This window comes from Salmo salar, chromosome 23, assembly GCF_965601325.2.
Source record: "Salmo salar chromosome 23, fSalSal1, whole genome shotgun sequence".
Lineage (NCBI taxonomy): Eukaryota > Metazoa > Chordata > Actinopteri > Salmoniformes > Salmonidae > Salmo > Salmo salar.
The window spans coordinates 14236287-14251849 of record NC_138313.1 but is presented as its reverse complement, the minus strand read 5'-3'; positions in this window follow the sequence as shown (position 1 = coordinate 14251849).

Genomic DNA, 15563 nt, shown 5'->3' with positions numbered 1-15563 from the left:
CAGTTTATAATAGCAATAAATCATCTCGAGGGTTTGTGATATATAGCCAATATACAACGGCTAAGGGCTGTATCCAGGCACTCCGCGTTGCGTCGTGCTTAGAACAGCCCTTAGCCGTGGTATGTTGGCCATATACCACACCCCCTCGGGCCTTATTGCTTAATTATAACACACTACTGACACATTATAAATAACACCAGTGTTTCCCCTAGAATCATTTAGCAGTGGCGCACTGACACCGCTAAATCGTTGCCGCCAAGTCCCCAGAAATTCTAAAAATAATAATTATTATTATTATTTTAAACAAAACATTCTCCCGGGACGCACTTTTCAGATCAGCGTGACAAGTTACAACAAGTTACATGTCTTCCCCAGATTCTCATCAGATCGTCCGAGAAAACTCCAAAGTAACTAGCTAGATAGCTTGTAATCCTGGAAGTGTAGCCAACCCTAGTACTAGATGTATGCGATAATTGTTAGCTAAAATACGGTAGTAACGCTAAATCATTTTGGGGATTAATATACAATAGAGTGGTGATGTCACTGAGATCAAAATATCAAAGAAAGATAACATAATAACACTTTTCATGCATTTTTGGAGTTGACAGAATAAGAGGTCACTTATTCAAAAAGTGACCTTCTCAGTCGTTCATCATGCCCTGCTACCTCTGCCACCACCGCTGAAAAAAACAGAAGGCAAACACTGGACACTGACCCATTATAATCTACTGTAGACACAACAGCATGACAATGCAATGAGACAGGAGTGATAAGAGAGCAGGGTTTAGAATAGATCTGTGTCTCTCCTCGCTTTTGCATGGACAGCGAGATAAAACTGCAAGGAAGGATAAACTACGCACAGATAAACAGATACGGAGAGAGAGAGAGAGAGAGAAAGAGAGAAAGGGAGAGAAAGAGAGAGCTTCAAAGAAAGAAAGAAACACAGGTGTGTTTTGCACAATGTGAGAACATGACCATGGCTTAACTGGAATATTTGGGTTCACAAACATACCTGTGAGACAGTTTTAAATAAAGCATACCTGTGGATGCAGACTGTTGATACGAGTACAGATTTCCTAAGTTGGAATCCTCCCCTTTAACTAATGCACGTCATTAAAAATAACTCCATCAACATGCCACACCTCAACAAACTTCTATCTGAGCAGTGTGCGTGTGTGTGAGTCAGGGATATGACATGGAGGGGGATCTACAAGTGTTACCGTCTTCCTGCTTCCGGGATGTCTGTCATTTCGGCGGTGAGACATGCGTAAGACGCTCCTCAGAAACACACACGTCACTACATTGTTTATTAAAGCATCCTGATTTAGAAGAGCGAGAGACAGTGACACAAACGCCATAGCTGTAGTGAGGGGAGTAAAATAAAGAGTGGTGGGGTTTTGGTAACCTTTCTGAGGGCTGGCTGGGAAACCCCAACCACCCCATGTGGTAATTTACATTTACATTTTACATTTTAGTCATTTAGCAGACGTTCTTATCCAGAGCGACTTACAGTAGTGAATGCATACATTTCATTTCATGCATTTCTTTATTTTTTTGTACTGCTGACTGACTGGCTGTAGTTCATATCTAGTATGACAGAGTGAAAAATAAACATCTGACAGATCACATACTGTAGCTCAGTCAACCAGCTGGATCTCTGCCCAGAAAGATACCTTACAGCGCCTGGGTTAGGTGGGTTTAATGAGCGTGACCAGGGAAAACTCTGAGCCCTAGGCCCTCTGGGCCCTATAATTTAGGTGGTCTATGTGAGGAGTAAACTGTGCTAGTACAACACAACTCTGATGAGCCAAACCAAAAATTAGGAACACCTGCTCTTTCCGTGACGTAGACTGACCAGGTGAATCCAGGTGAAAGCTATGATCCCTTGTTGACATCACTTGTTAAATCCACTTCAATCCATGTAGACGAAGGGGAGGAGACAGGTTAAAGAAGGATTTTTAAGCCTTGAGACGATTGAGACATGGACTGTGTATGTGTACCGTTCGGAGGGTGAATGGCAAGACAAGATATTTAAGTGCCTTTGAAATTTCAGGTTTTAATGTCACATGCACAAGTACAGTGAAATGCCTTTCGTGCGAACTTAAAACCCAACAATACAATAATCAATAATCAACGTAATGCTAGAAAAAAAACGCACGTGAGTAATAAGAAGAAATATGAAGAACACAATAAGTAAGTAAATAAGTAAGTAAGCATAGTATATACAGAGTCAGCTCCAATACCATAGTTACATGTGAAGGGATACTGGAGTGATGGAGGTAGATATGTACTAGGCAACATATATAAGGTAAACAGAGTAGCAGCAGCTTGTATTTGAGTGGATGTGCATGTTTGTAGAGTCAGTATCAATGTATGTTCATATTATGTGTGACTGAGCAGATGATGGAGTGAATTTGTGTGAGTGTGTGGTGCCCTGTCAGTGTGCATAGAGACAGTAAGGTCTACAGACAATAAAAGGTCAATAACGATAACTCACATAGTCCGTGTAGCTATTTTGTTAGCTATTTATCAGTCTTATTGCTTAGGGATTGAAGCTGTTCAAGAGCCTGTCGGTGCCAGACTTGATGCACCGGTACCGCTTGCCGTGCGGAAGCAGAGAGAATAGTCTATGGCTTGGGTGGTTGGAGTCTTTAACGGGGGATAGTTGTAGGTATGGTAGTAGGTGCCAGGCACACCGGTTTGAGTGTGTCGAGAACTGCAACGCTGCTGGGTTTTTCATCCTCAACAGGTTCCCATGTGTATCAAGAATGGTCCACCACACAAAGGACATCCAGCAAACATGACATGTCTGTGGGAAGCATTGGAGTCAACATGGGTCTGCATCCCTGTGGAACGCGTTCGACACCTTGTAGACACCATGTCCTGACAAATTGAGGCTGTTCTGAGGGCAAAGGGGTGTGCAACTCAAAACTTTGGAAGGTGTTCTTATTGTTTTGTACAGTTAGTGTATGTCTACTGCATGGATCCAAATATGGCTCTGGTTTCTGTCTGTATGTGTGGGTCAGAGCTGGGAGGGCCTGGTGTTGGTTTTCATATGCCTCCACTCTGGCGGTCCGGACCTCATAAACCAGGTCCCAGAGTCCTTGTAGTCCTGTCTGTTCCTGGCTCTATGAACCTTGTTGGATCTGTGTCCACATTGGGGGAGGGAGAAGGATGAGTTGTGCTCTGATTGGGTGAGGGTCAGGACTCACTCTTTGGGTTTTTTAGCGGAACTGCTTCTTCAGGGGTTTCAGCATCACAACTGGGACCCTGCAAAACCCCCCATAACCCAACGTATGACCCCCACCTCTCTCCATCTACTACACCGAAACCCTTATGTACACACAAATCATTCAAATCAAGACGGAAAATATTTACACAAGAAGCAACCTAATATCACACAGTCAAACTCTCAGTCATTTAGTGAGTTCACCATTCTGCCATTCTCACTGTTAAACATCGCACAGTGTTCAACACAACGGCTCTTTATGTCATCATTTGATCTGATCAGTCAACGGCAATTTTTTCTTAGCACTTAGCCCTCACGGTCAGTATTGAACCTGTCCCGCTATACTCTACATACCAACCGACCCACTTCCCAAAAAATATTAATTTTAGATTTCCAGCTGGAATTGTTCCAAGAGAAACAGTGTCATATTAACATTCCAGAAGATTCTTGATGCAAACGACAAGAACAGCAGGTAAACCACTCAGCCTCAGCGTGAGTATATGAATATGTGGGTTTGAATATGAGCACACACATTTATGGTGTGTAGTAATCATTCCTTGTGCTCCAAAGAACCTTGAGAAAAGAAAACCTCCACAGTGTGCCTGCTTGTTGCGTAATATCTGGTGCTTGACGAAGCTTGAATTATGGTCGTTATTTCAAAGTTTCCGAGTATTAGGATGGAATTCCATTTCCTCTCCAGACATTTTACAGAGAGACCATTCAGCTGATCTGCACTCCAAATGGCACCCTATTCCGTGCTATAGTGAACTACTTTTGACCAGGGCCCGTAGTGCTCTGTTCAAAACTATATATGGAATAGGATGCCATTTGACTTGCAGCTAACACTCCTCTGGAGCAGGAAAGGACAGTCGGTCTGAATAACAACTACTCTTACCACAACACCACCTCTGATTTAAAACTGCTTCATTTAATGGCCTATGGTTTGCGTAATAACTTGTTAACGTGTTGCTCCAAAAGAAAAGTGATCTACAGTATAAAAAAAAAAGTATTTAGACTTTTGTAGACCAGAGTTTTATGTGCCGATTCATGTATTGAGTTATGCTAAGAACTATTACTCTCAATGCATTGCAAAGGTTTTGAGATGACAATTACTTACGGACATGGTTATTATTTAGACTTAGAATATAATAGAATAGTTTAGCGCACTTCACAGCTGGCTGGTCTTGACAGGTAGAGGTTTAGAGAGCCAGTCATTGTTGGAGTCTGAGTCTGGTTCAGTCAGTGCTGTGGTGAGAGCCCCAGGTAGCCGTGGGGATGCCAGGGGGTTGGGTAGGACGTGAGGCCAGGTGGGATGCGTCGTCTGTGGTTTGAGCCAGTGCAGCGGAGACCTCCACCTGAACCATGGAGACCTCCACCTGAACCATGGAAGACTGGAGTGAAAAGTGCAAGGAAACCTTTCAGCTAATAAAAGTGAAAGGAAAATGGAATACCTAGTCAGTTGCACAACAGAATACATTCAACCGAAATGTGTCTTCCTCGTTTAACCCATCCCATTAAAATATGACTCCATAAGGATGTCGTACCTGGCCTTAATAGGTCAAAATTGATTATTTTGATTATGGCAGGTCAATTATTCTCAAAACAATCAATTTATAGTCAATTGTGCCATTATTTACTTTGACGAAACTGGTCCTTTGAAAAATACTTTATCTTGGTATTTTGGCTCATGTTATTGGTGTTATTGGTTGCTATGCAGTATAAGGTAGAGATTATGGATTCCTCACTATGACTCCTCAGATGTTTTGTAACCGGACAAAGTGATAAGAAGGGACACGAGAGGTTTCTAAGGATTGTCAGCGGCTGTGTCCCACATGGCACCCTATTCCATATGTAGTGCACTACTTTCCGCCCTGGTAAAAAGTAGTGCACTATATAGGGCAGGGATGGGACCAATAAAAAATAAATAAATAAAACATGTTGTTTTTTATTATTATTGGGAACTCAGTCTGGGTCTCAACTTACAGCTAAGAGTTAGAATAATAGAGGTGTACTCAAAGTGCAATTTCGAAATTTGGTTGTGCATCAGGAGTTACTTAATTAGCCCATGTCAGTAAAAATACATTTGATTGGTAAGTTAGTCTAGCGGCCAGCTAAACTTGTAGTAAGCATGGTCAAATTACCAACCAGGGTGGGGCCCATTGATCATCAGTTATCATTTTAAAAACTGCAAACATTTTCCTCCACCCTATGGCAAAATGTGTCAAATTGATGGAAACTAGCTGTAAAACTGCACATATTTCTCTCCACCCCATGGCAAAATGTGTAGAATTGCACTAAATTAACTTTAAAATGAGCCACTGCAGCCCCTCATGATGAGTTCAGTCTTTTTGTTGCCCCCAACCCCATCAAAGTTGCCCATCCCTGATATAAGTAATAGGATGCCATTTTGGACACAATCAGCCAGTTTGGAGACATTGATAGATTGAGGTGAACGTCTGAACACCAGACAGACATAAAGAACCTATTTCTTATTTTATGAGGGGCGTGATTTATCCTCTGAACAAGCTTTGTCGAGCAGCGCCCTGTTCCACTCCGCTTGGCCCTTAAATTTACGATGTTTGACACCAAACTGGCTATCAGCACTAGAGGCTATGGATGTCTGGCAGCAAACCACACTTCTTTCACACAAAGGAAGCATGAAATATTCACAATATTTAAAAGGTTTCCTTATATTAGGGAGGAATTGGATGTCCTTTCCAAGACTCGAGGGTCACCCTAGATCCAATCACGTTCCTTCACCTGGAATTCTGCTTTCTGGAAGAATCCCTGTTATGTGACCAGGGTTGCATCCCAAATGGCATCCTATTTCCTATATAGTGCACTACTTTTGACCAGAGCCCTATGGGCACAAAAGTAGTGCGCTATTATAGGGAATAGGGTACCATTTGGGACACGAACCAGGCTTCTCAGAGTGGATGTAATTACAGGATGTCTGCAATTCAATATGCGATTTGAAGTTGTCATAATTCAGTCCAGTTCTGTTTGTTCGGCACTTTTAATTTACATAGACGTCAACTTCCCAAAAGTACTGAAAATCTAACACCATACCAAGGAGTCAGTTTCAGACCCAAGGAAAACTTCCCTGCCTACTGATATGTGGGTAGTGTCCCCTCCTTTAAGGGAAAACCAGCATTTTCTAATCAGCCTATAGGCAGGATCTCAGTTTGAGCCCACCACTTCCCAGTGACACCCCCCTTAGCACTCACATCCGTAGCAATGAAGTGCTTTGAAAGGCTGTTCATGGCTCACATTAATACCATTATCCCAGAAACCCTAGACCGCTCAAACAGATTCACAGATGATGCAATCTCTATTGCACTCCACACTGCCCTTTCCCACCTGGACAAAAGGAACACCTACGTAGGAATGCTATTCATTGACTACAGCTCAGTGTTCAACACCATAGTGCCCTCAAAGCTCATCACTAAGCTAAGGATCCTGGGACTAAACACCTCCCTCTACAACTGGATCCTAGACAACACATTTGCCACGCTGATCCTCAACACTGGAGCCCCTCAGGGGTGCATGCTCAGTCCCCTCCTGTACTCTCTTTTCACCCACGATTGCATGGCCAGGCACGACTCCAACACCATCATTAAGTTTGCAGATGACACAACAGTTGTAGGCCTGATCACTGACAACAACGAGACAGCCTATAGGGAGGAGGTCAGAGACCTGGCCAGGTGGTGCCAGAATAACAACCTGTCCCTCAACGTAATCAAGACAAAGGAGATGATTGTGGACTACAGGAAAAGGAGGACCGAGCACGCCCCCATTCTCATCAATGGGGCTGTAGTGGAGCAGGTTGAGAGCTTCAAGTTCCTTGGTGTCCACATCACCAACAAACTAGAACCATCCAAACACACCAAGACAGTCGTGAAGAGGGCACGACAAAGCCTCTTCCCCCTCAGGAACTAAAAAGATTTGGAATGGGTCCTCAGATTCTCAAAAGGTTCTACAGCTGCAACATCGAGAGCATCCTGACTGGTTGCATCACTGCCAGGTACAGCAACTGCTCAGCCTCGGACTGCAAGGCACTACAGAGGGTAGTGCATAAGCCCAGTACATCACTGGGGCTAAGCTGCCTGTCATCCAGGACCTCTATACCAGGTGTCAGAGGAAGGCCCTAAAAATTGTCAAAGACTCCAGCCGCACCAGTCATAGACTGTTCTCTCTGCTACCGCATGGCAGGCAGTACTGGAGCGCCAAATCTAGGAACAAAAGGCTTCTCAATAGCTTTTACCCCCCAAGCCATAAGACTCCTGAAAAGCTAATCAAATGGCTACCTGGACTGTGCATTCTTTACTTATTTTTTTTATTTTACATTTTTTCCTTACTTCTCTATTGTTTACCTAATACCTTTTTTTTAACTTAAAAACTGCACTGTTGGTTAAAGGCTTGTAAGTAAGCATTTCATTGTAAGGTCTACACCTGCTGTATTCGGCGCATGTGACAAATAAACTTTGATTTGATTTAGTGTAGTCTTTCTCCTGTCCTAATGTATCTCATCTCAGTCGCCAAGGCAATGAGAAGCTGCGTGTGTCGGAGTGTCGCCGTGGTGATGACAGCTCCCCTCCGCAGCTCAGCTCTGTGTTCGTCATCGCTGGAGTCCCATTTCCATACAGCTGCTTATCTGATGCTGCCCAGTCAGCGCCACACTTCCTCCCAGCTAGTTTACACTATCACTCCCTACCTCCCTCTCTCCCTTTGTCCCTCACTTTCTCTCTCCTACCCCCCCCCCTCACTATCTCTCTTCCTCATTCCCTTACCCCTCTCCCGCCCTCTCCCTTCGCCTCTACCTACCTACTTTCCTTTCTCTCTGTCCTCTCTATCTCCCTGTGTTTTTCTTTACTCCCTCATCTGTGGTAACAGCTCATCCCTCTCTCTTTCCCTCCCTCTCATGAAGTATTTTACAGCACAGATTAGCCACTGTAATGAAGGGCCTTTTAGTATGAAAGAGTTGTAAATATTTAGTGTTGTTTTAAACCCCGCAAGGTGTGTGTTTTCAGTGTGTGTGGACGTGTTTAACCAGAAGTCCCCACAAGAATAGTAAACAAACAAAAATGTGAAAAACTGGGAACATTTTGTTAGTCCCCACAAGGTCAAATGCTATTTCTAGGGGGTTTATGGTTGGTTAGAATCAGTGTTAGGGCTAGAATTACATTAAGGGTTAGGGTTAGGCGCTAGGATTAGTTTTAGGGTTAGGGTTAAGGTTAGGTTTTTGGGTTAATGTTAGCGTTACGGTTAGGGTAAGAGTATGGGTTAGGGTTAGGTTTAGGGTTAGGGGTTAGGGAAAATAGGATATTGAATAGGACTGAATTTTGTGTCCCCACAAGGTTAGCTGTACAAGGCTGTGTGTGTGTGTGTGTGTGTGTGTGTGTGTGTGTGTGTGTGTGTGTGTGTGTGTGTGTGTGTGTGTGTGTGTGTGTGTGTGTGTGTGTGTGTGTGTGTGTGTGTGTGTGTGTGTGTGTGTGTGTGTGTGTGTGTGTGGGGCTTGCGTCAGTCTCTGTCAATTAACCTGGCATTAATCTGTTGTCTCTGTGCTGGAACTGTAATTAACATGGATTAAATAAGAACCACAGTGGGATTAAAAAAGGATTACGCACACTTGATATACCTGGCTGCCGGAGCTCCAGGTAATACTAAGTTGTCTGCCTGTCAGATGGTTTACTGTTGAGGTCAGATGCTAATAGTTTGGTTGAGTTTTTTTGTTTTGGCTTTGCTTATTGGTTTTTGTAGTAATGTCCCCTGTGGGCATCCATACTTATAGAGGTGCATTCTAGGAGTAGATCATCTGTAACGCCAGGATGGCCACAGTGCTCATGTGATAAAGCTCTTTGGTAGCACTTGTTATCGGAATCACTCTTACAAATCGACACTCCCCTTTATAAATGGTGAAAAGCATGAGCTGGCGCACACTCCCAGAAACGTTAGCAGAGTGGGAGGGCAACTCAGTTGGGCTTCGAACCCTGACATCACATCATAAGTCACAGGAAAATGTATAGCATTTCAGGAAATTAGCTTTTAAACAGCAAAAGAAATCTCTGCCTCATGCCAAATGTGTAGAACTGGAGGAAGTTAGCTTAGAACTGCTATATATATATATATATATATATGTTGTTACTACTCCAATAAATGACAATATTAATCTCAGTATTAGGATGGTGTTCATAATGTTTTTTACACTCAGAGTATATTTCATTGTTTCCATTTCATTTGATGTTTGTTACCTTTGGTTATATTTTGGTTCAGTAAGCGTCATCAGTAACGGGAACATAAGTGCGTGCTGATGAACTGTGAAAACAATATGTTTATTTATCAGGCTTGTTCATAAAATAGACACGTTCATAAAAATGTTCATGGGACACAGGTCGCGTGCGAGCACAAACAATAGAGTTGGACTGTAAAGTTGGACGTTATCTCATTGTCTTTCAATGGCAGGAGACATGCTGTGGCTCTCAGGGCCACGCCATACAGGCGTCATAGAGACTTCCATCCGTGAGTGTTGAGGGAGAGAGAAGACAGAGGGTTTCCGACTTAGGGATAGCACTCCTCGGTCGTTCACCACATGTGAAGTGAATCTGGGTGACAGGGACTCTTACCATATAGAGGGTTTAAGAGGAAAACCAGGGTGTGTGCATGTGATGTGCGTGAGGATTCAGAGACGGGGAAAAAGAGGGAGAGGGCTGAGAAATGCAACTGACCTTTAACCCCTAGAGGTGGCCGTAATGTGACCCTGTGTGTCTATTGTGGCAAGAGGGCAGGGAGGTAAGGGGGTAGGATGGGTATGGAGAGAGGGGTGAGGAGGGAAAGGGATTAGGGGGAGAGGGAAGGAGTGTTGTGCAGGTGATAGAAACTTCCTGTGGTCAGTGTCGACGTAAATCACACACACACACACACACACACACACACACACACACACACACACACACACACACACACACACACACACACACACACACACACACACACACACACACACACACACACACACACACACACACACACACACACACACACAAGCACAGTCTAGATAGCAGTTAGTTATCCAGAGTCTCTCAGGTGAGGCCTTCAGCCCTGGGCGTGTGTGTGTATACACACACACACACACGCACGAATACACACCCCATTATGAGAAACAAACACACAGATACCTCAACTAACCCTGCTACTACTGCCGCATAGACGTACATTAAGCAAAAACAGAAGTTATTTTCTAGCCAAATCATTTAACTCACTGACTGATCATTTAAATCACGGATCCTTTGTTCTGTAATCCCTCAACACTCAACTGGTTTAATCTCGCTCCAATATAACACTGTTTATTTTCTTTAGGACCCTTTGATTGTCCATGACAATTCAATTTCAAGTAAATATGAAAATGAGAGTGAGTTTATCGCTGCTGAACAAAGATTCTACAGAAAAGACAAACGTCACAGCGCTCAACGGCCCAGCGCCATGCAAAATAGAAACACGGGTGTAGCGTCACCGCTAACCTATTAATATTTGAATTGTTTTTACAAACACAGAGAGAGGGGGATATGCCAATAATGCCCCTTCAATTTAAATTGAATTGGGAGGGGGAGAGAGAGGAGTAAAGAGACAGAGAGAGTAGAGAAAGAGAGATTATAGAGTGAGGAAGCAGAGGGGAAAGGAGAGAAAAGAGAACGAGTCAGATAATAGAGGTCATGGCATATTTTGCTAATTTGCCTCAGTACCCCATCATATCTCTCTTCTTCCTCAATTTATCTGACATGTTGAGAAGATAACTGTAGATTTATTAAGGCTCTCACTGCAACCTTAATAAAACTCTAACCTCAGATGTAGTTCTGACTACAGCCTTATTTAAACTTACAGCCACCCTTAAGCACAATGCTGTTCACAAAGCTGTTTTAATTTGTCCATTTCCCTGCCTGTGTTTAAATCTATAGGGCTATCACACCTTGTCACAGTCTATGTATGAGGGAGAGACTCCATATGTTTTTATAGGCTCTGAGCAGGGAACTTGAAAGCTAGAGAGAGGGGGGAGAGAGAGACCAGCGATGGAGAGAGGGAGGGAGGGGGAGAGAGAGAGAGGGAGTGAGGGAGAGAGAGGCACTTGGCTTTACAATGATTTAATGGTTAATTGGTCTCTGTCTATAAGTGAAGCAGTAAAAGGCCTGGCTGTTGGCCAATCGCTGCTGGCTTGTGTAACAAGGCTTTGCAGGCAGGCACCAGCTCAGTTCTCATCTCTCAGTTCACAGCCCAGGGCTGAAGGCCTCACCTGAGAGACTCTGGATAAACTTACTGCTAACTATAGACTGTGGTTGTTTGACTGGGCTTTTCTGACTATGTAATCCTGGGAGTTTTAAGTAATAGTCACAGACAGTTCTGCTTCGTGTCCCTAGGTTTTTGTGTAAGAGAGGTTTGCGTGTGTTTGTGTGAGCGTGAGTGTGAGCGTGTCTGTACTGTGTGTCGTCTCTGTATCTAGTGTGTGTGTGTGTCCAGTGTGTATCGAGCGTGTGAGTGTGTCTGTCTGAGCATTGTAAGTGTGTATCCAGTGTGTGTCTGTCTGTGCAGTGTAAGTGTGTATTTACTATTGTGCGTTTCCAGTGTGTGTCTGGCAGTCTGGTATTTCCTGAAGGAGTTTCCTCCTACCGTCGGAGCGGAACCACCCTGGGCCCCTCAGCAGTCCAACACACAGCCTGACTGACCCGGTACTACTCCCTGAGAGGGAGAGAGAAGGGGGAGGCAGAGAGGAAGGGAGGGGAGGAAAGAAGGGAGGGAGGGAAGCTGAGAAACAGGGGTGAGTGAGTGTGAGGGGGGTGAGAGAGCGAGAAAGAGAGAGAGAGAGGTGAAGAGAAGGGGTGTAAGAGAAGGGGACAGACCAGGGTTTTAAAGTATAGAGTATAGACTACGAGGGAAGAGAATGAGTGTGAGAGAGGTTGTTCAAAGAGGTAGAATTCTGTCAGCTATAGGCAGTTATCCAGAAATCTGTGTGTTTGTCAAAATGTGTGTATGCCTGAGTCTGTGTATCTGTGTACACCTTCCCTGTATGTGTTTGTTGACTGGTGTGTAGTATTCTGATGGGTAGACATGTCTTCAGCACCTTGCAGTAATTCCTTGGCAATGCTCAACGAGATAGAGGGAGGGAGTTTGTGTGCATCTGCTTAAGTGTGTGTCCTCAGCACCTTGCTGTAATTCCTTGGCAGCACTGCAGGGAGATAGAGAGGCAGAGCGAGAGCATCCAGGAGAGGAGCGTGGGCCAGAATTCCAACGCTATCAGACAGCCTTAATCAGCCCTCAACCTGATGAGAGAAACCTGCTCCAACCTCTCTCTCTCTCTCTCTCTCTCTCAAATTCAGATTCAGATTGCTTTGTTGGCATGAAATACAATTTGTAGATATTGCCAAAGAAGTATAGTGGTACAGCATTTCAGTAAATACAGTACAATGCAATGAGGATAATGAAATCCAGTTCATTTCAGTAATGATAATAATAGTACAACTAATAATGTATACAGGTACAACACTACTGCTGTTGTATTGTATAATCTTCGGTCAATACATTTAATTAAATAAAAATATGATTATAAAAGAAGAAAAAAAGAAAATAAATAAATAAACAACAAAATGTACAAGTACTCTGTCTTCTCTGTCTCACTGTTACTTTCTCTCTTTTTATTTCTCTTTATCTCTCTCTAGCTCTCTCTCTCTTACTCTTTCTCTCTCTTTCTCTCTTTCTCTGTCTCACTGTAACTTTCTCTCTTTTTATTTCTCTTTATCTCTCTCTAGCTCTCTCTCTCTTACTCTTTCTCTCTCTTTCTCTCTTTCTCTGTCTCACTGTAACTTTCTCTCTTTTTATTTCTCTTTATCTCTCTCTAGCTCTCTCTCTCTTACTCTGTCTCTCTCTTTCTCTCTTTCTCCGTCTCACTCTTACTTTCTCTCTTTTTATTTATCTTTATCTCTCTCTAGCTCTCTCTCTCTTACTCTGTCTCTCTCTTTCTCTCTTTCTCCGTCTCACTCTTACTTTCTCTCTTTTTATTTATCTTTATCTCTCTCTATCTCTCTCTCTCTTACTCTGTCTCTCTCTTTCTCTCTTTCTCCGTCTCACTGTAACATTCTCTCTTTTGATTTCTCTTTATCTCTCTCTAGCTCTCTCTCTCTTACTCTGTCTCTCTTTCTCCGTCTCACTCTTACTTTCTCTCTTTTTATTTCTCTTTATCTCTCTCTAGCTCTCTCTCTCTTACTCTGTCTCTCTCTTTCTCTCTTTCTCCGTCTCACTCTTACTTTCTCTCTTTTTATTTCTCTTTATCTCTCTCTAGCTCTCTCTCCCTTACTCTGTCCCTCCTTCTGACTCTCTCTGTCTCTCTTTTGCTCTCTGTCTTACTCTGTCTCTCTCTTTATCACTCTCTTACTCTGTCCCTCTCCCTCTCTTTCTCTCTCTTTACCCCATCCCTTCATCCAAGCTCCCTGTTGACAAGGAGCCAGACCAGAGGGTTGGAATGGGGTGTACTGTATGTCAGTCCTGTGTCTCTGCCCCCCAGTCACAGCTGGGACTGATTATCTAGGCAAGCTGTTGTCTGTCTGTTGAGCTCCGTGCCACTGGGCTGTCAGATTCTCAGAACTACCCCATGAAAGGTGCAGAGGATTTGGGTACGCTCCAAACTCCAGCCCCAGGCTAACACCTTGGCCGACTAGCCCCTTTGGGGTTGGGTTTCATATTCTAGACAAGTTATAGTTGAAGAAAGATTTGCTGACTCATCAATATGTTAGAAGTTGACAGGTGGCTTATAGCTGAAGATTTATACTGTTTTAGTGTTTTTCACATAGAAATATATTCCTATGGTGTTCCAGCGCCTTAGTCTGACTTTCAGCTGATCCTGTCTTCCTGACCTGTCATGTTCAGGAGGCTGTGGGTCCACTTTTAATGATGTCACACAAACAATGCCCCTCTCCTGTCTTTGTCCTCATGCTTTTACTAGAGAGAGGAATGGAGTGGAAAAAGAGAGAGAGAGTCAGACTCAGAGAAAGACAGGAAAAGGAAGAAGGAAGGAAGGACGGAAGGAAAGGAAAGGAAAGCAGGGAAGCGAGAGAGGTGTAGGCACTGTGTGAGTCAGATTTATAGTGCCATTTGTGTGTAATGCTGTGCCAGTATTGGTGCCTGTTTAAATGTAGACACTAAACACACACAGTAACCCACCATGTTATATTATGTCTATCTTTGTAGTGTAAATCTCATTCTGTAGCAAACCGACACTTGCGAATGGGTGTGTTTGTGTTTGCGCACGCTCACGTGTCTGTGTGTTTTTGTACAGTATGTGAGTAGAGCAGGCCCTCTGTTTGTCTGTTGATGAGGCTCATGCTTCCTGCTGTGTAATCTGAGTGTCTGGAGGAATGTATTATACAGTAAACAGCTGTTACTGTACCATACACTATTAGATGGCACACACGCACATACACTCTCTTAAACTCTGTTAGTGTGTTAATTATGACTGGGTGTCGGTCAGTCGTCTTGTATTGTGATTTCCTCTAACGAGTCTGCGTGGCTTACTGGGTATTCTCTCTCTCTCTCTCTCTCTCTCTCTCTCTCTCTCTCTCTCTCTCTCTCTCTCTCTCTCTCTCTCAGACATGGGACACACATGACATAGAGGTGCATGTGTGTGTGAGTGTGTGTTCAGAGTGTATAGGCAGGGGTTAATTGTGGTGTGACCTCTCTAATGTCTTTCCCTGGCTCGTTATCTTGATTGGGTAATTAATTCTGGGGCGCCTCTCCTAACTCCTGAACACACACACACACACACACACACACACACACACACACACACACACACACACACACACACACACACACACACACACACACACACACACACACACACACACACACACACACACACACACACACACACACACACACACACCATCAAACCCTCTTGAACTTAGGAACCCCCACATTCCTCCAGCCCTAAGGCTGCTCCATCACACTGCTTTTCCTCTTATTCAATCCCTCACTGCCTGCCACACTCTCCCCTATCCTCCCTCTCTCTCTTGCTCAATTTATTTATTTTTCCTCACTCAATCTTTCTCCCAACTTGTCTGTCATGCTAGCCTCCTCCTCACTCTTCCCCTCCCTCTTTCTCCTACCACAACGACTCCCTCGCTCTCCACTCACCCTCTCTTTCTCTCCATAGACAGTTTTTTTGTTCTGAGCATGCCCAGTAGGTTCTTCTCTCTGATTGGGCATTTCCTCTGCAGACCAGACAGTTCACTGTCTCTGCCACGCCATTTCTTATCACCACCCGAGAGACAATGACAGAAGTAGGTAGCGGAGT